Source organism: Aphelocoma coerulescens, assembly GCF_041296385.1.
Source record: "Aphelocoma coerulescens isolate FSJ_1873_10779 chromosome W unlocalized genomic scaffold, UR_Acoe_1.0 ChrW_unloc_scaf_1, whole genome shotgun sequence".
Taxonomy (NCBI): domain Eukaryota; kingdom Metazoa; phylum Chordata; class Aves; order Passeriformes; family Corvidae; genus Aphelocoma; species Aphelocoma coerulescens.
Genome location: NW_027184080.1, coordinates 7,086,198 through 7,107,154, shown reverse-complemented (window position 1 = coordinate 7,107,154; position 20,957 = coordinate 7,086,198). Strand labels below are relative to the sequence as shown.

General features: G+C 45.2%; 1 pseudogene; it reads left to right on the top strand.

Annotated features, from left to right (window-relative positions):
- Positions 1–20,957, top strand: part of LOC138102682 (homer protein homolog 1-like) — a 282,281-nt pseudogene that overhangs the window by 132,246 nt on the left and 129,078 nt on the right.

Genomic DNA, 20,957 nt, shown 5'->3' with positions numbered 1-20,957 from the left:
TTTATCTGTCGTGTTACTATAAATGAAAAGTAAATCTGATCAGAGAAACAGAAGAGTAGACACTGTCTTATTTTTCATATATATCAGTGTTCCTTGATGAAATAGGATTATCATTATTTTTGTTTAGTCATTTAAGACTTAAAATTTCCAGTGGAGAGCTTATAATTGGTTGAATAGATCATGAAATGTTTGAGCAATTTGAAACAACTCATATTCCTCTTCTGAAAGAACTTATATTCCTGTTCAAGGGGATGAAATTGTGTATTTGGAAGGAAATACTGGAGTGTAAAAGAATCAGACATTGTGTTTTAGTGAAACAGTAGATGTGATCTAAATTGGTAATGAATGTTCCTCAGTGACCGGTTGGCTTTGAGCACCTTAGGAGCTTTTATGGGAATCATAATGTTTTTGAAATATGCTTTTATGGAATGGGCTGTGCATGTGTATGAAGTGGACAAAAGAAACTCAGCAGACAAAATGGTGACAATGTTTAATTGTTCATATGTACAAAATTCAAATAAACCTATAAACTTGCATACAAAATAATAATGATTTGTAATTAAATTAATCAGAGTAAATGATATTTTATAATAAATAATTATATTAATTGCTACTATACTAAACCTATATACAAAATTACTTTGGCCAGAGTTACAGATCACCAATGATGACTTTAATAGTAAGATAATTAAACAAAATTAATTATTTTCTATATGTATTTTCCATATAGGTGTGCACCTCACATGCTGTTGACATTATACAAGTAAACATTAATGAACTATTTGCATACTAATATATTCAACTGATGTGTCTAAGATGTTTTTCCCTTGTATACTTGTATATATGGCAGACCAATTATCTGTGAAAAATAAAGCCCCGTGTTTCCTCAGAGAATAACTAAACTGTAGGTAAGGATTGTTCCTCCATAGACTACTTCAAGAGACCCCAACATCAGCTTCCTCTTTGTATTGAAGCAATATCGATGCTCTTCAAACTTTGGTCTCCTTGTTGATATTACTGAAGAAAGGCACATTAACAGTATTATGGTATTGAAATTCGAGAGTTTTGAATTTCTAAGCAGAAATTAAATATGGTATTTAATAAAGAAAGTATATTTCAGGCATAGAAGATTTGCATTAAGACAACTAAGCTGTAGTACCAAAGCACTACTATAGCTTTCTTTAATCAAGTTGGTGACAAATCATTATTTAAAATATATTTCATAAAGTAATACATTAAAAAAATACTTGCTGACTATATGTATATATTAAAATGATAACTTAGAATATACATATTCTAGAATTCCATGCTGTTGCTTTTGGAAGGTAATGTGGATTTCATCATCCTTAACATTTTATTAAAAAAAAGGACCCTGTTGAACTGGTAGGGTAGAGGTTGTTTTCCAATAATGATATATCTATATCAAAAAAATCTGTTCACTAATATTTTCTGATTTTAAAGTTTTGATGATTTGAGCACTTGGATTCTCATTTAGACATTCAGTCATAGGATTTTTGTAGTAATTCTATTTTTCCTGGATATTTAAAAAAATAATAAGACATTTAAAAAAAAAAATATAAAGAGGGCTCTGACCATTTTCTTTCTATCTGTGCAGTTTGACAATCAGCAAACATTGGGAGGCAGAACTGGCCACACTCAAGGGTAATAATGCTAAGCTCACTGCAGCCCTGTTGGAGTCCACTGCCAACGTAAAACAATGGAAGCAACAGCTTGCTGCATATCAGGAGGAAGCAGAACGTCTTCATAAGCGCGTAAGTCGAAGCAAACAGCCAGGATCCTTAAAGTGGAAGTGCTGGTGACTGTATTCATTCTTTTTGAAGTAAAATAGCTTGTTGTTGGGGCTTTAGGTTAATTTTTGAGACAGAAATTAATGATGAATTTAAAGCACACAGGGTTCTTCAGTTGGAAAATTCTTTCTTTTGTAGCAGTTCCTTTTCTACAGAGGGTTTTGTTGCAGGAAGAGTTATCGAAACTGTGGTACTTAGGACATGTCTGCCAGCTTTCATTCTTCATTTGCTGCCAGCTGCATCACATCTGTTTCAGGACCTTTTCCATAGCATTACACTTTAGGCCCTCTTGCCTTCAAGCCCTGTGCTGGTGTGAAGGTAAACCAGCAGGAGGAATTAACTCCAGACAAATATCTTGCAAGAGATTCCAAGTCAGAACTACAATTTAATCGGGAAATGACAATAAAGGCAATAGTACAGGAACACTGGCTTAAACTGACAAAGTCAGAATACAACCTGACACCCTGTTGGTCAGGGTGGTGGTAGCAGTCCAATTTAACAGTGGCTGCAGTCCTGTTGGCATGATGGATGTGGTCTTGTTGAAGCAGTGATCCTGTGGAAAGGTGTCATGGTTTAGTATAGTTTGGGTCCTTCTCTGGAGGTCCAGTGGTGGTTGTCAAGAGCTCCTGTCCTCTGGGTATCCAGTGGTGGTATCATGGTGTCCCAAGCCCCAGATTATATACAGGCAGGAATGTTTGGTACCTCCCCCAGGGCGGGGAATTTCACAATGGGGTGATGTAATTCTATGAGTCATTCTGGGGAGTCCTTGATGTCCCATTAGCAGAGATGGCCCCTTCAGGGTGGCTGCTGCTCCCCAGAGGGAGTTATCATGGTTGAGTCATGGCAAAGATAAAGAAACACTGCTCCACCCATTTTAACAGCTCATCAGAAAGTAATGCAGATGGTGGTAGAATACATACTTTGGTTACACCTTACATTGTAACCCAAGACAAACCCATAGAAACTTCACATCAGATCTGTAAGTTAAAGGCACCCTGTTGTAGTTTCCACACATAACAAAGATCAATAGCTTCCTTTTATCCTTGAACCTAAAGAAAACTGAATGTAGAATTAAGCTAAACATCTGCCTCTGATTTCATACAGGAGGGGCAGGATCTCGGTCCCTTTGCTGTAAATTTTCTTTGAAGAGGTCATTAGTCAAACCAGAAATTAGAGCACAATGGGGGCAAGAAATGCCAGTGTTTGAGAGAGGAATAAAGTGTGTGCAAGGTTGAAGGCTGCATTATGAAAAAAGTTTATAATATTTTTATTTCTCTTTTCACATGTAACTCTATATAGTGTAATTTTTTCATCTTCATATGAATTTGTCATAATAGTTTAGGACATAGTTTTGTGCAAAAAGAAGGCAAGATTAGCATATGTATGGAGGGAAGATGTCTGATGGAGTTGTATGAATATTGTTAATATCAGTTAATGTTATAGGGACAGTGGGAGCTTCAGGCAAAGTTTACTAACGCACTGTATGTGGGTTCATGAAGGGTAGCTGTGTTTTCCCTGAAACATCCCTGGCAAGAAATCGTTCCGTTGGGTACAGTATAGCACTCCAGCAAGCTTACTCCTTTCACCCACGCGGACTCACACACCACACTCAAACTGGATAGCTCATGCGTTACCAGAATCAAAGAGTCAGGAGGGCTCTCCCGTATGACATTTCCACGGACGAGGTTTATTGCATCCTGCCATGAAGGGAGACGAGAGATGAAAGAGGCCAGACCATGCAGGGTCCAGGGTTTATGTACCGGAGCCGAGGGAGCATCAGAACTAATGATCTGAGGGCACGGGGGCGGTACAAAGGCAGGGCTAGGGAAAGGGAGCCAATGGGGAAGGTCTGGGGGCATGTAGGGGTACAAGTCAGTCAAACAGACTAAGTCTGCATAGCACTACAAAGGCTGATGGGAGAGGCTTTTCCTTTCTCACCATGAGGTCAGGGGGTGTTCTTAAACCTCAGAATCAGTCCACCAGCAGGCTTCTGCTCTTTTGGGGCTCCTTGGCCCCTCAGCCATCACAATTGCTGGCTCAGAGGCTGCAACAAGGAAACCCTGCAGCTGAGTCTGAGGCTCAGAAAGGATTCCTCTGTGTGTTTAAACTCCTTCATAGAAAGAGGTTTAAATGAAGGCAAATCCTTCCTTAGCCTCAGATGTTGGCAACAGTTTAAATTTAAGGAATCACTTTGTCCTGCAAGTTCTAATGATGGCAAATCAGATATTTTATATAAAAATGAAATATTAAGACAAATGAACATACAAAAGATAACAGATGAAAGATCTTAATCAGAATTACTTACTACACAGTATAAAACTCAAAGAACTACAGGTAGATTATAGCATAACCTAAAACAGTGCACTATATCAAGGTTTCTGTATTAAAGCTAGCAAAAGAATTAGTATTGATTAGGAGTCGATTTTAACTTACCACTGAAATGACGATAATGTACACAGATTCCTTCACTTTACCCCTGGGGACTAACTGTGGAATAGGCATCCCTATTCATGGGAGAAACTCCACATATTTCCAGGAAAATGTATAGAAGATTTCTACTTTGTGGAAGTTTGCTGTGGCTTTTATAGTTGTAAAATGAGTGGCTGTCAGTCAGAAATTTAGCTTATCTTGTTAGATCTTACTTCAGCAGTAAGGTGTTTATTGGCAGTTGGGAGATGCCAGATGAGTGTTAACCCCATGGTTCCAAAATAACTCACTACAAGACAACTTGTTCTGCTTGAGTTATCTGACTGGTTAACAAACAATAGACAAGCTCTTGTGGGGGGTGAGATGCCCTGCTCCAGTTAACTTAGAAAAATATGAAGGAGATGAACTTAGTTAAGAAATAAAAGCAAACAAAAGCCCTATAAGCTTTTTTGCATGAAGATTGGTTTAATGAATATGCTGATAGGAGTGAAAGTCAAGTAGCAGACATGTCAGACAATTTGGTTTTATATAATATACTCTATTAAATGAAAAAATGTATGGCAATTACAGTTAGCCAAATCCAGCAAATTCTGAAATGTTCTTTCAGACCTGTGCTGGATCTGTCCAACTGGAGGCTAGTAGTCCCAGGAACAAGGATCATATTGATCTGAGGTGGAGAAATTAATCAGATTGCATCTATACTGGAGGTCTAGAAGAATAGCAAGAATTCCCTTGAGCTTGAGAAACCTGAAGAAATGGCAGGTTGATGGGTCTGTCCTATACCTAGACTGACTTGCAGATGAGGATCTTGAAGTTCCAGCCAAATGAGATGATAGGGAAGAATGACAATTACCATTAGACTGTAACGTGCCATAGCTGGCTGGAAAAAATGCATAAAGTGTAATTAAACTGGTGCTTTTTGCAAAGTACTTTAATTTCAAAAATTTGTCAGTTTCTGCCAATATTGCTTTGCTTCAGAAATTTTCCAGTCAGAAACAAGTTTGTTATGAGTGTTTGTACAGAGACAGATTTTCACTTTATCATCTCATTTAAGCTTCTCATCTGGAAGGGTGGAAATTCTAACCTGTGGTCCAGATTTGTGAATAGATGACAAAAGTAATTATTGATAAAATTATTAAAAGTATAACCTCATATCATAATTACTGTAGTGCAGAAGTTCAGGTGAATTTGATCACCAAATTCAGTTTTTACACTGAAGAGCTGATTGCTAAAACATGGACATAATGAGGTAGCATTCTTCATACTAAAATGTTTTAACAGCTTTTGTTGCAAAGCTGAGACAATATAGCAGATGGATTATTTACCCAAGAAATTGCGTTGGGGGAAACCCAATCAGACAAGATGGAAAAGACACTGGTAGAAGATCCCTTTTTCCTGATGTTACTCTCACTCTTAGTAAAATCTTATTTAAATTAAGGAATATAGAAGTTTTTAGCATGTCACTTTGCTTGTATTTGATATTACAGTTAACAGAAGTAGTAACTAAGTCTTTGTAGCTACCTTTATTAATAGCTGACTATTTTCTTTAACCTTTGCCCAACAAATTTCCTGCAATTATTTTGTATTGCTGAGGGAACACATAATATAATAACATGGGATTATCTTCACTATGCTCTTTTGATCACCTTTTACATGCCTTTATTAAATGTTTCTGTGACCTTGGGGATTGCTGATATCATATAATTATAGAATCATAGAATGGTTTGGGTTGGAAGAGACCTTAAAGATCATCTAGTTCCAACCCCCCTACCATGGGCAGGAACACCTTCCACTAGACCAGGTTGCTCAAAGCATCATCCAATCTGGTCTTGAACACTTCCAGGGATGGGGCATCCACAACTTCTCTAGGCAACCTGTTCCAGTGCCTCAACTCCCTCACAGTAAAGAATTTGTTCCTAATATCTAATCTAGACCTACTCTCAACATGAAGCCATTGCCCCTTGTCTTGTCACTACATGCCGTTGTGAAAAGTCCCTCTCTGTCTTTCTTGTAGGTCCCCTTTAGGTATGGAAAGGCCTCAATGAGGTCACCCTGAAGTCTTCTCTTTTCCAGGCTGAACAAACCACACTCTCTCAGCCTTTCCCCATAGAAGACGTGCTCCATCCCTGTAATCATCTTCGCGGCCCTCCTCTGGACTCCTTCCAACAGGTCTATGTCCTTCTTGTGCTGAGAACCCTAGAGCTGGATGCAGTACTTCAGGTAGGGTCTTACGAGAGCAGACTAGAGGAGGAAGAGCAGAGTAGAGGGAGAATATGTCACATAGAACCCCCATCCTTATTTCATAGAATCAGAAAATAATTTAGCATGGAGGAGAATTTTGGAGGTTATCTGGTCCAATTCCCCATTGGAATCAGGGCCAGCTTTAAAGTTATATCCAGCTCCAGGGTTGGATCAGGTTATTCAGGGCTGTGAATCAACTCTTGAAAAATGGAGATCTGACAGCCTTTGTGAAAAACCTGTTTGAATGTGTTGTGGGTTGACGCTGGCCAGATGCCAGGCACCCACAAAAGCCGCTCACTCACTCCCCTCTGCAGCTGGACAGGGGAGAGAAAATTTAACAAAGGGTTCATGGGTTGAGATAAGGACTAGGAGAGATCGCTCATCAAATACCATCACGGGCAAAACAGTTTCAACTTGGATATACCTTCCCCCACCCCTCCCTCCTTCCCAGCTCTACCTCCTCCAACAGTGGTGCAAGGAGACAGGGAATGGGCATTGTGGTCAGTTGGCTTCTCCCGCTGCTCAGGGAGAGGAGTGCTTCCCCTACTGCACCATGGGGTCCCTCCCACAGGAGACAGTTCTCCATGGTCAGGTCCATCCCTCAATCAAGAGCCCATCTGTATGTTGCATCCCTTCCTAGATGGCCTGATGTTTCATGGGCCCATTGGGCTATAAATAGCTCACCCTTTCGCTCCCAGTCTAGGTCCACCTGAACTATTCCAATTTTGGCAGCCTTACTACCCATTCATTGCTTTGATGTTCTTCAACGGCACGACTTTTGGGCACATGAGCATCTATGTGATGTACCTTCAGAGTCATGTTTTCTACCCGTACAGAAATGTCCTGCCACATTGCAGCAACCCAGATGGGTGTCCCCCTGCGTTGCCAATTGGTCTTCTTCCATTGCTGCAGCCACCCCCATGGGGCATTAGCCACCATCCAGGAGTCAGTATACAGTACAGGCCACTTTTGTTGTTCAGCAAGCTCTAGGGCTAGTTCCATGGCTTTCACTTCTGCAAATTGGCTTGACTCACCTTTCCCTTCAGCAGCCTCAATGACTCGTCATGTGTGACTCCACACAGCAGCTTTCCACCTCCAACAGTTTCCTATCACACAGCAGGATCCATCAGTAAATAGAGCATAGTCTCTTTTGTTTTCTGGTAACTTGTTATATGGCGGTGCTTCTCGGGCACAAGACACTTTCCCAGGCAGTGCTCCAAAATCTCTGGCTTCTGGCCAATCCATAATCTCTTCTAGGATTCCTGGGTAATTGGGTTTTCCCATTCAGGCTCATTGTGTAATTAATGCTACCCACTTACTCCATGTAGCACTGGTTGCATGATGTGTTGAGGGGATGTTTCCTTTGAACATCCGGTGTAGCACAGGCAATCGCGGTGCCAAGAGGAGACATGCTTATGTCCCAACAACTTCTGAGGAGGCTTGAACACCCCTCACAGACTGCTAATATCTCTTTTTAACTTGGAGTATGGTGGGCTTCTGATCCTCAATAACTCCAGCTCCAAAACCCTGATGGTCAACCTCAGGTTTCTCCTGAGGGCCTTTGCTAGGGACTCTAGGTGAGATCCTGCTCCCCAGCTGCAGTGTAGAGTATATTTTTCATGGCTGGTTCTGTCTGAAAAGGACCAAGAGCTACTGCACAAGATATTTCCTGTTTGATCTGCTCAAAGGCCTGTTGTTGCTCAAGGCCCCACTCAAAATGGTTCTTATTCTGGGTCACTCGATAGAGGGGCCCCACAAGCTGGCTATAAACTGGAATATGCATTCTCCAGAACCCCACCAGGCCTAGAAAAGCTTGTATTTCCTTCTTCTTAGCTGGTGGAGACATAGTTGCTATTTTGTTAACCATCTCCATAGGCACATGATGGCATCCATCATGACATTTTATCCCCAAGAACTGGATCTCCTATCCAGGTCCCTTTACCTTACTTTGTTTTATGTCAAGAACAGCTTTCAGAAGAATTTGATTATTTTCTTTCCTTTCTCAAAAACTTTTTCTGCTCTGTTGCCCCACTCAATGATATCATCAATATATTGTCGGTGTTCTGGAGTGCCACCCTGTTCCAGTGCAGTCTGGATCAGTCCATGGCAGATGATGGGGGTATGATTCCACCCCTGGGGCAGTCAGTTCCAGGTGTACTGGATGCCTGTCCAAGTGAAAGCAAATTGTGGCCTGCATTCTGCTACCAGAGGAATTGGGAAAAATGCATTAGCAATATCAATTGTGGCACCATTTGGCTGCCTTTGACTCCAGCTCATATTGAAGTTCCAGCATGTCTGGTACAGCAGCACTTGGAGGCAGTGTGACTTCATTCAGGCCCCAATAGTCTACTGTCAGCCTCCATTTCCCATTAGAATGCAAAAAAGACTGTTGTGGATTGACCTGGACCAGATGCCAGGCACCCACCAAAGCTGCTCACTCAAATCCCTTGTGCAGCTGGACAGAGGAGAGAAAAGTTAAAGAAGGGTTCATGGGTTGAGATAAGGACTGGGAGAGATCACTCATCAAATACCATCATGGACAAAACAGGTTCAACTTAGAGATATGAAGTGAATTTATTACTAACAAAATCAGAGCAGGATAATTATCACTATCTCGTGCTCTGCAGCTTCTGTGCTGGAGCGCGAGATATTGCGATCTCTCAAAAGCGTCTCCAAAGCAAAGCCTCTCAGCAGGATCAGCCACACATGCTCACACAGGCATGCACGCTGAATGCATGGATAGCTTCAGTAATATGGGTCGACGGCAAAGAGGCAGGAAGGGTCTTTGCATGGAGTTCCACAGGAGCAGTTTATTGCTTCCACACTGTGAAGGATCCCAGAGGCAAAGACAGAGAACAATAGAGAGTCTAGGTTTAAGTACAGGGGCGGTACAAAGGTGGGACTAGGGAATGGGAACCAATGGGGAAACTCTGGGGGAGTGGCAAGGGGCAAAGGCCAGTGGGGGGAACCTGGAGTGGAAAACTTATTATGGCATGGAACATATAAGGTAGCAAGGGGGTGGAGGGGCCACGGGCCAACCAGGGAAGCAGAACTGGGGTAGATTAATATTAAAAAATGCCCTGGGGTATATTACCGTGTCCCGCAGCCATAGGGAGGAGGAGAGAAGATCCAGCAGCCAGGAATTGTGCTGCAAGATTGATTTATTTAATTATTTTACAAACTCTTTTATAGACTTTTTCTTCATAGTCTAATTGGACAAGGATCAGCCACCCCTTGGGGTGACTGGCTAAAATCCTAAAGCATCCATTGTCAAAATATTTTTCTACTATACTATAAACAAGACTTCTCAAGGTTGCAGGTGTTTCATTGCTTACATAACTCTTCTACCTCTTCTGTGAGAGAGAAAAATCTCTCACAGACTTAGAAAATAGCAAGAAAATCCTCGCTAGCAGCATTTTTGTACCCACAATTCCCCCGTTTTGTTTTATAAGATAACAACTCTACTATTAATTCTAAATAGAAATTTACATCAGATATTCACTCTAAATATGTCCTTAATGCTTTAACTATCTGACTCCATAACAAGAAATTTAAAGTTCAGTCTCTGCTTGTAGAAGGACCATCTGCCTGATGGTTGACATCCTGGTCATCATCAGAAGAATCATTAGGCTGATGATCTACATTCTGGTCACCATTTGGATGGTTGGTGTTCTGGTCATCATTTGGAGGTTGCCTGTTCTGCCTCTGGTGCCGCAGGTCAGGGCGAACACATTTTGAAGGTAGCCACTGTATCCCAGTATCTGTGGAAACGCAAGCATACCCACTACCCCAAATGATAAGCTCATGTGGGCCTTCCAACTGGTTAGTGAGTAAATTCCGCACCCACACTTTTGCCCGGGGCAGTTGTGTGTCGCCTGCAGACTGCAATGAGAGAAAATGATTCAGAATAACAGGATTATTTGAATTTTGTGGTACTGTAAGGTGATTAATTGTATACAAAGCTTTTGCTAGTCGGCTCTGTGGGGTTTCTCCATGCATTCCCCTTTTCTGTTTGTCCAAAACACGCTTCAGGGTACCATGAGCGTGTTCAACAATGGCTTGGCTAGTAGGAGAATGTGGGATACCGAAGGTATGGTCTACACCCCATAGGTGTAAAAACTGCCGCGTCTTCTCCGAGGCGTAGGCAGGACCATTATCGGTTTTCACAGAAGCTGGCACGCCCAGGACTGAGAAAGCCAATTTCCAATGGGCAATGACATCATGGCCCTTCTCTCCAGTGTGAGCAGTAGCCCACATAGCCGAGGAGAAAGTGTCAATAGACACATGCACATATTTCAGCTGACCAAATTCTGGGATGTGAGTTACATCCATTTGCCAAATCTGCAAGGCTTTTAGCCCTCTGGGGTTTACCCCCGCTGGCAAAGACGCAGCGAGTCCATGACAGTCAGCACAATCGCTGACAATGTCGCGCGCTTCGGTTGGCATTAAATGAAACTGCTTCTGCAGGGTATGTGCACTTTGATGGAAGAAACCGTGCGATGCCTTGGCTTGTGCAATTCTGTCAGGCTGAGGCCCTACCCATGCAGGGTTGGCCAGCATGTCAGCCCTGGCATTGCCTTCTGTTAGAAACCCTGGTAAATTGGTGTGGCTTCGAATGTGCAGAATGTAATATGGATGCACTCGAGCCTGAATTGCAGACCACAAGGTTTGCAACAGCGAAAACAGAGCAGCATTGTTCTGTTTCCTTCAGAAGTGAACAATCTTAAGCGTTGGGTGATATCTGCTACATAAGCAGAGTCAGTAACCAAATTCAAAGGTTCCTGTGAGAATCACTGAACAGCCATGGTAACAGCCCTTAATTCAACTAACTGAGCAGAGCCTGACTCGTGTTCCTTCAGCACCTGCCGTTCCGATCCCTCCTTCCAGTTAACGATGGCTTTCCCAGTTTTCCCAGAACCATCCATAAAGACGGTGGGTCCTTGCACTTGCACTCAACTATTTCTCGGCCTGTTCCGGTTTGGCCAAATTTAGAAATATATCCTCTGAGAGAAGGTACAACCACCCCTCCCCCACCAGGTTCAGGAAAAATAAATTTTCCTCGAAGGAAAGTGAAGGAGATAAAACTATTTATTTAACAAACACACTGGAAAGGAAAATAATGCTAAATGGTAGAATCTTTCGCTGTGGAGGAAAAACCTGGGAAAATGTTAGAGTCCTCCCTTTGGTCTCCTCGGAGCTGGGGCTCGGCCCAGGGCCAGGCCCTCTGCGCTCGGTGGAAAGTCCTCCCGATGTGCTCTGATGTTACAGTAATCAAGCAGTGCAGTAGAAAAGGGAGAAAATCCGAAATTCCAGGGAAGGAAAAATTCTACTCTCAGTCTCTCTCCGGAGAAAAAGCAGCTGAACCACTGGCCAAAAAAAACTGTCCTGGGAGCAGCCAGCTGGGTGCTTCCTCCCTCCCCTGCTGCAGCTGGGAAACAAATTGCTATCTGTGTGTGACCTTGAACAAGCTGCAAACTGCTTTGAAAAAAGTTTTGCTCAGTTTTTTTTTCCTTCCCCCTTTCAGGCTCAGTTTAGAGGCATAGAAAGGCACAATAATTAGATTCTGGGCATAGGCAGCGATATGGGATAGACATCATAAGGTCACCCCAAGACACGGCCGCAAGGAAAGTATGGTTGATTTTGCCAACTGCAGTAATTTATGGCTGGGCACATGGTAAGTGGTCTGCCCTGAAAAGTTTTGCAGCGGCGCTTTGTGAAGGAGCATTATGGATAAGGCTCCACTCAAAGTATTCCTTTGAGATTGGAATGACAATTACTGCAGGATCCGCAGCCATCAGTTGCAAACACCTTTGGCGGCATTTGATTATCAGAGAAGCGACCAATTCAAACACTGTGGTCACAGTCCTTTTCGGCTGATGAGGCAAAAAGACCCATTCTAGGATATGCAAAGGATCGGGCCATTGTGCATTCCACTGGCCAATGATACCTGTAGGATGGAGGTCTGGAATAGTAATGAAAACGGTGATAGCAATGGAGGGATCCACTCGATAAACCTGATTAGCAGAAACAGCCCGTTGGACCTCCTGCAGCGCTCGTTGCGCTTCCGGAGTAAACTCCCGAGGTCAATTCAGATCAGGATCCCCTTTTAATGTATTAAAAAGCGGGGAAAGTTGCTTTGCGGTTAGACCTAGATAAGGTCATAGCCAATTGATGACACCCAGCAGTTTCTGAGCATCATTCAAGGTTTTAATTGAATCCGGGAATCGCACCTCTTGGTGTTGGATAGTTTGGTCCAAAATTTTCACTCCTAAATATTTCCAAGGAGGATGCTATTGAACTTTCTCTGGAGCTACCTCTAATCCATAGGCATGCAGAGCAGCGAGCAGCTGAGGCTGTATTCTCAGCAGCCTGTCTTGGGTGGATGCTGCCACCAGGATATCATCCATGTAATGGTAGCAGCATGTTGCAGTGGGGATACTGTAACACGCATATCAAACAAGGAGTCCCATGGAAAAGAAATATATATGGACAGATTCTTGATAGATGTTTCAGAGATGTTTATTTCTCCAGCCGCATGGCCAGAGGTCTGCCGAGGAACTCTCTAGTCACGGGACCAAGGGTCCCTGCCCGCGCAGGGAAACACAAACCAATCCATGGTGAACGAGGCTGACCAGGGGCTCGGGAAACCCCGTGTCTGTCCCAGGGCCCCTCTCCCAGGACTGCATGGCAGGGGGAGGAGACCCCGACATTTCACCCGTTTATTTTTAACAAAAAGAGATTTAAAACTTGACATTGAAAACAACTGGATAAACATAACAAGAATAGTTTCAAAACAATACAAGCCACCCTCCCGAGTCTTCAAATGTCCAAACAGATTCTCTGGAACATCTTAAGGCTCACAGAAGGGAGACAGAACTCTCTGAGCATGCTTTGTGGGGAAACTGAGGCAGGAGAGGGTTTAATTTCTTCCCTCCCCCTTTTCATCCCCCACTCGGCATTGGAAAGGGATTTTTGGGGAAACAATTGGCAAAGGTATGGTTTTGTGAGGGAAACCATGGATGAAAAAACGGATTGGGAATACACTGGGGGTAATAAGATATAGGATAAAGGGAAAAGGTGGAATTAGGAAAGGGAGACTGTAGGGGGGCCTACAATGGAGATATTGTCTAACATGACTACGATTTTTAGCATATATACTGCCTTTTACAGGAGCACCATCAGGCCCAGTGACCTCTGATGCTTGTAACCCTTTTCTACCTTGTACAATTTTGAATTCCACCACCTCTCTATCTCCCAAGCTTGGGATGCATTTTTCAGGGTTATTCTTTTTAATAGCAGTTCTATGCACGAATATGTCTTGCTGGTTGTCACATCTCGTTATAAAACCATAATTTTGTTTAACATTATACCATTTTACTATTCCTAAAACCTTAGCTATGGTGATCTTTTCCTTTTTTTGAGTGGCTGCTGTTTTCTGTCTTGCTGCGTTCTTGCTTTCTCTTTCGCTCGCTCCCATGTTGGAATTGCCAGGGCTGCTCGTGCTGCCAAGGCCGCCGGAGCTACTCGTGCCTGCGCACTCTTCCTGGGGTTGCTCGGGCCGGGCTGCGCCACACCACTCAGTTCTCCGTGCGTCGCCTCCTCTGGTCTCAGCTGTGCTGCCGCTGCCAGGCGCTTCAGCCACGTCTCGGTCGGGCCCCCGAGTGATGATTCCCTCGCGCCCTGCTCCAGCACACGTTTCCGATGGGCGAGGCTCCACTCCACCACCACCAGCTGCCGCCGGCGCGTCACCCCTCTCAGTTGGGCGGTCACGGTGCTCGCTCCACCACGCACTGCGCGGGGCCAGGCGGACACCGCCGGGTCGCGCCGCTCCTGCCACGCCTCACTCCGTCACCGACACTGCAGCTCGCGTGGCTCCGCTTGTGTGCAGGAATTGCCTTGCTGCTGCTCGCAGAGGGCTCAGTCCACGTGGCCGAGCCCGCACGGTCCCTGAGCCAGGCTTCCCTTCGCCAAGACACAGCTGACATTGCTCAACAGTCTCGGTAATTAAATAATATTCACCAAAATATTCTTCCATCGGCATATATTTTGACTCAAAAATTAACTGTGTCCAAACGGTGTTCCAAAAGTCTTTGGTAAGAATTAAATCCCAAGAAACATAGAAAAAGTTCTTAAACAACCATGAAAGGAAATGTTTCAGTTCCTTTTGAGCTTGAATTAAGCTAAAATTTACAAATTGTTGTTCAAGAATCTTTTCAAGTTTAAGATAAATGTCCATTAGCGGCTCTGAGAGCCAAGAGTCTTTCCACGGTTCCTCCCTAGTTTTGATATGGAATAGCAAAACAAAAACAAGAAGAGGAATCCAAAGTTTCTTTACTCACACAAATCAGTCGCTTAGGGATCGGGGATTGTTCTGCTCGCAATTAACCACCATTATGTTGCAGTGGGGATACTGTAACATGATGTACCAAACAAGGAGGCCCATGGAAAGAAATATATATGGACAGATTCTTGATAGATGTTTCAGAGAGATGTTTATTTCCCCAGACGCATGGCCGGGCTCTGCCGAGGAACTCTTACAATCGCAGGGGCGAGGGTCCTTGCCCGTGCAGGGAAACACAAAACAACCAATGGGGAACGAGGCTGACCAGGGGCTCAGGAAACCCCGTCTCTGTTCCCCCAGGGCCCCTCTCCCAGGCCTACATGGCAGGGGGAGGAGACCCCGACAGCAGCGTGCATCAGGAAACTGCTTGCGGACTCTGGCTAAAGCTTGAGCAACATACCACTGACAGATAATTGGGCTGTTCCTCATCCCTTGAGGGAGGACCTTCCATTGCTATCTCTTAGCAGGTTCAGCACTGTTAATGGCAGGCACAGTAAAGGCAAATTTCGGTTTGTCATCAGGATGTAAAGGAATTGTGAAAAAACAATCCTTTAAATCAATGATCAGGAGGTCCCACCCCGTAGGAATCATGGTGGGAGAGGGCATGCCAGGCTGCAATGCCCCCATACCTTCCATTACTGCATTAACTTTCCGGAGGTCCTGCAATAATCTCCATTTCCCTGATTTCTTCTTAATTACGAAAACGGGAGTGTTCCAGGGGCTAGTAGAAGGTTCAAGGTGCCCCGGTTGTACCTGTTCCTGAACCAGCTGATGAAGGGCGTCTAACTTCTCTTTTGGTAGGGGCCACTGCAGCTCAAAAATTGGTGTGTTAGTCAACCACCACAAAGGCAGTGTAGGATACTGTGCGCCCTTACGCACAGTGACCCCTGCTAAAAATTTGTCCCAATCCATACCCCCCAAGCTGCCAACACGTCCCACCCCCAAAGGTAAAGGGAAGTGATAGTAACATAAGGCCTAATTGTAACTATGCATCCCTCTGGGTCCCTCACCATCACAGGGCATTCGCTTAAATAGTTCCGTGTGGTTCCTCCTAATCCTGCGATGGCTGATCCCACAGGGGCTAAAGGCCATGAGGGAGGCCATGCACAGAAGGAGATGACAGTTACATCAGCACCCGTATCAATCAAACCTCGAAGTTGAGTCAAGGGTGGATGGGCGTTCGGCAGGACCAGGGTACATGTCATCTGTGGCCTTTGGTCAGAGATGTCTGCAGTCCAGAAGGCCTGTGGAAGTCCCGTAGATCCACTGCCGTTATCTTTGTGAGTTTGTTGTTCTACCCTGGGGACACAAGACTTAAAAGGCACTAATTTAGTGTCATAGGTTAGCAAGCATAGTCCCAGAAGGGATGTCCTTGCTAAGGGGTGCTTACAGTTTCCTCTGGGACCTGATAGAACCTATCAGCTGGCCAGTTTGAATATGGACAATTCTTTAAGCCACTTAAAGTTGTGACCGCCTCTGTGATACACACTTAAGAATAGACAAACGCCCCCCCCCAAGCTCTCTCTCGTTTCTGGCGCTGAGACAGGTGGCTGCGGGCCCCGTGTGGAGGCCAGTGGGCCTGGCCAGGCCCTGCTTAGGCCAGGCCGGGCCGGGCCACAGCCTGCCTGGAGCCATGGGCCCGTTCCAGCCGTGGAACTCCCCCCCACTGCCTTGCCGTGGGCAGCCGGAGCGGCTTGGCTCTCCCCCCTCTCCACTGCGATAAGAAAAATTCAACATTCCAGCTGCAAAGCTGCAAGGCCGAGGTGAGATTAACCCTTTTATTGCTGTGAAGAGCTGAAAACCTGAGGGAAGAGAGAGAGGAGATGCTTAAAGCTGAAATTTTGTTATGAAGCTATGATATACCAGAGTATCCCGTTGTAATTTCATGAAGATATGGGGGGTGGAGTGTTCAACTTCTAAGCAATAGGCTGATGCTGACGCAGCTGTAATTTCATGAGAAGTTTGGACAGGGAGAGATGAACCAGATGAGGACTTTTGCTCCAAATGGGAAAGGAGAAAACCTCAGTCCTTAGAGATATTCCCAGATGAGGACTTTTGCTCCAAATGGGAAAGGAGAAAACCTCAGTTCCTAGAGATGCTCCCAGAGATAGTCCTAAAGATGAACATGAGGAAGACCCTTTGCTCCCAGGGAAGGAGAAGGGCCTCTGTTTTTTGTTTCTGAACGGCTCCACCTTAAAATTGTACCCCAAAAAACTTCAAGAGTGGACCCTCAAAAGCAGTTGCGGGAAAAGCTGCAAGTCGTGGGAAGGGACTCACATCGCGAGCAGAGAGACTCCTCTTCCTAAATGGACTGAAGAATATTTGGAAGTGGGTGGCTGTCTCGTTGTGATAATGTTTTCATAGCACGAGCAAGAAGAGACTTCTCTTTCCAAATGGACTGAACAAGGTTATTATGGAAGTGGTAAACAGACTGAACATCTTAAGGGTTGTCTTTACATTGTCAGTGGGAGAAGGGAGGAAGGTGGGGGAGGAGGAGAGTTTTGAAGGTGGTATAATTTTTTTTTTCCCTTCTTTTAGGTCTGTTAATAAACTTCTTTATATTCTTTCAAGTTGGTGCCTGCTTTGCATTTCTCCTAATTCTTATCTCACGGAAGATAAACAGTAATGAGTATTTTGGGCCAAACCACTACATTTAGCAAGGCAGGTCTTTTCAGGAATGGATACAGGGGGTTTTGCGTGGAGACCATAGCACAGATCTGACCTTTAAAGTCAGCGTCAATAACTCCTGAGTGCAGTAGTATTCCTTGATGGGCAACATCAGGTTTTCCCACCAACATTGCACTGGATCCCTGAGCTAAGGGTCCATATGCATCCAAGGGAACCTTATAAATACCGCTAGCGTCTAAGATGACTGCAGCTGAGGTATGGACGTCAAAACGGTCTGATCCCTGGGTGCTGTCTCTAGGGTGGCTGGGTAGGCCTGTGCCTGTACCTGTGCCAGTCTCTGGGGGAGCGACTGCATCAGAGACCAATTCCCCCTCCTTGCACCCCGGCGGAAGTTTCCCGACAAAGGCCGACCATCGGCATGAGTCCGGGATCTACAATAGTCCGAGCAATGGCCTGGCCTGCCACACCTCTTGCACTGGGGGATCGGTGTGTTCTCTTTTTTGCTCGGCTTAGGCCGCTTCCATTTCTTCACCTGTTTTGGTGGCTTTGGTTCACGACCAGAAGATGCGTGAACAGGCTGCAGGAACGCAGCCAAAGCAGAACTCTTCTGGTTCCCAGATCCCACCTTAGCGCAGGCTTCGACCATGTCTGTTACCTCAGGATCCCCTGGTACGGCATCTATGATTTTTCTGCACTCCTCGTTTGCGTTATCTCTCACTAACTGCCTTAACAACATCTGTCTTAACCCATCATCCTCAACCTGCTTCTCGAGAGGAGCAGTGACTTTCTCTACAAAAGAGAGGAATGACTCTGATTTCCCTTGAACTGTTTCAGTATATCGCTTTCTAGGAGCCAACAACTATGGTTTTCAACAGGGCAGCCATGCCGACCTGTTGAGCTTGCTGCAGGATGCTAGAGGACAAGGTAGCCTGTAGACTGGGATCAGAGAAGGGACCAGTCCCCATCAAAGCATCCGTTCCCGCGGTCCGTCTGGGATCAGCAGCAGGGAGCTGCATATTCACTAATGCAGCCTTGCCGGCCAGCTTTCTCCAGGTTTTCTCAAAAACTCTAAATTGTACAGGTTGAAATAGAATTGGACCTAAGTGTCTGATATCAAATGGAGCAAGCAAGTCTGTATTTATCACCCTTATTATCTGGATAACCTCAGCAGAACCTAGCCCATGTTGTGCCACCTTGGATTGCAGATCCTGGGCGACCTTCCAAGCAATCACCTCATGCTTGTCATGCTCCCCTGAATTTGGGAGAGCCTTATACACTGGGAAAGCTTGGATCTCCCCTTTTGGGGAGTCACTACCATCCTGACCTACAGGCACAGCCTGTGGATGGAGTGTAACAGCTTCTTGCTTTCCCCCAGAATCCTCAAATCTATTTGGCATTCCCACGGTCTCCAATGATTTCCAATCTCCCTCTTTCAACGCTCGCATCTTAACTGACTCCAAGAAGCAATTGTAGTCGGTTGGGCGCACTGTTACCATGCAGTCCTGAAAGGTCCAGGGGTGAGACTGGAGCAGCCTTTTCCTTCGCCGCCCAGCTACAGCAGCTTTACACCCCGGGGCCAGAACCTCATCTGCCTCACTTCCTGACAAGGAATCATCTGGCAAAGGCAACTTTGAGGGGCTGTGAGCGAACAGAGGTGGGCGGGGAGGGGCACATTGGCTAGAATCCTAAAATATCCATTGTCAAAATATTTTTCTACTATCCTATAAACAAGACTTTTCTTGGTTGCACGAGTTTCATTGTTTACAGAACTCTTCTACCTCTTCTGTGAGAGAGAAATGTGTCTCACGGACTTAGAAAATAGCAAGAAAATCCTTGCTAGCAGCATTTTTGTATCCACAGATTAACATAACAGAACAATGCATCCTGGGAGAAGCCTTTCTGTTCACCCTAACCTGAGGAGATTCTTTTGGTACTAGGGACTTGTCCCACCAGTGGACTTTCTCTATCCCTTGTAACGTAGGCTCACCAGACACCACAGATAATGAGAAGTAAAGTAAGACCCTTACAAAAATCTTCCCCCCACCCCTCCCTCCTTCCCATCTCTACCTCCTCCTCCAGTGATGCAAGGAGACAGGGAATGGGCATTATGGTCATGTTACAGCGGGGATTACTGTAACACCCATATATCAAACCAGGAGTCCCATGGAAAGGAAATATATATGGACAGATTCGTGGTAGCTCTTTCAGAGATGTTTATTTCTCCAGCCGCATGGCCGGGGCTCTGCTGAGGAATTCCTCCAGTCATGGGACCCGAGGGTCCTTGGCCACACAGGGAAACACAAACCAACCAATGGGGAATGAGGCTGACCAGGGGCAGGGAAACCCTGTGCCTCCCCCCCCAGGGCCCCTCTCCCAGGGCTCCATGGCAGGGGGGAGGGACCCCAACATGGTCAGTTCATCACCCACTGTTTCTCCCACTGCTCAGGGAGGGAGTGCTTCTCCTACTGCACCATGGGGTCCCTCCCACAGGAGACAGTTGTCCATGAAGGTGTCCAACGTGAGTCCATTCCACGGGCAACAGTCCCCCTCAAACTGCTGCCGTGTGGGTCACACTTTCCACAGGGTACAGTCCTCCAAGGACAGCATGGGAGCATGGCCCCGCTCTCCACAGGTCTCCCACAGGGTCACAGCCTCCTCTGAGGCATCCACCTTCTCCAGCGTGGGGCTCCTCCACAGGCTGCAGGTGGATCTCTGCATCCCCATGGACCTCCATGGGCTGCAGGGGGACAGCCTGCTTCACCATGGGCTTCACAGTATGCTGCAGGGGAATCTCGGCTCTGGTGCTTGGAGCATCACCTCCCCCACCTTCTCCACTTACCTTGGCATCTGCATAGTTGTTCACACATGTTCTCACTCTGCTCTTCTCTGACCACAATTACAACTGCGCCCCAACTTTTTGTTTTGATTTCCTTTTAAATATGTTATCACGGAGGTGTTACCACCATTTCTAACTGGCCCAGCCTTGGCCAGCGGCACATCCATCGTTGGAGCCATCAGGGATTGGCTCTGCTGGACATGGGGGAAGCTTCCGGCAGCTTCTCACAGAAGCCAACCCTGTAGCCCCCCCACTACCAAAACCAGGCCATGTAAACCTATTACTGCAGGCCTGGTACCTATGGTATATCACTGTGTCCCGCAGCCATAGGGAGGAGGAGGAGGAGAAGATCCAGAAGGCAGGAATTGTGCAGCAAGATTGATTTATTTAATTATTTTACAAACTCTTTTATAGACTTTTTTCTTCATAGTCTAATTGGACAGAGGACCAGCCACCCCTTGGGGGTGATTGGCTAAAATCCTAAAACATCCATTGTCAAAATATTTTTCTACTATACTATAAACAAGACTTCTCAAGGTTGCAGGTGTTTCATTGCTTACAGAACTCTTCTACCTCTTCTGTGAGAGAGAAAAGTCTCTCACGGACTTAGAAAATAGCAAGAAAATCCTTGCTAGCAGCATTTTTGTACCTACAATTCCCCATTTTTGTTTTATAA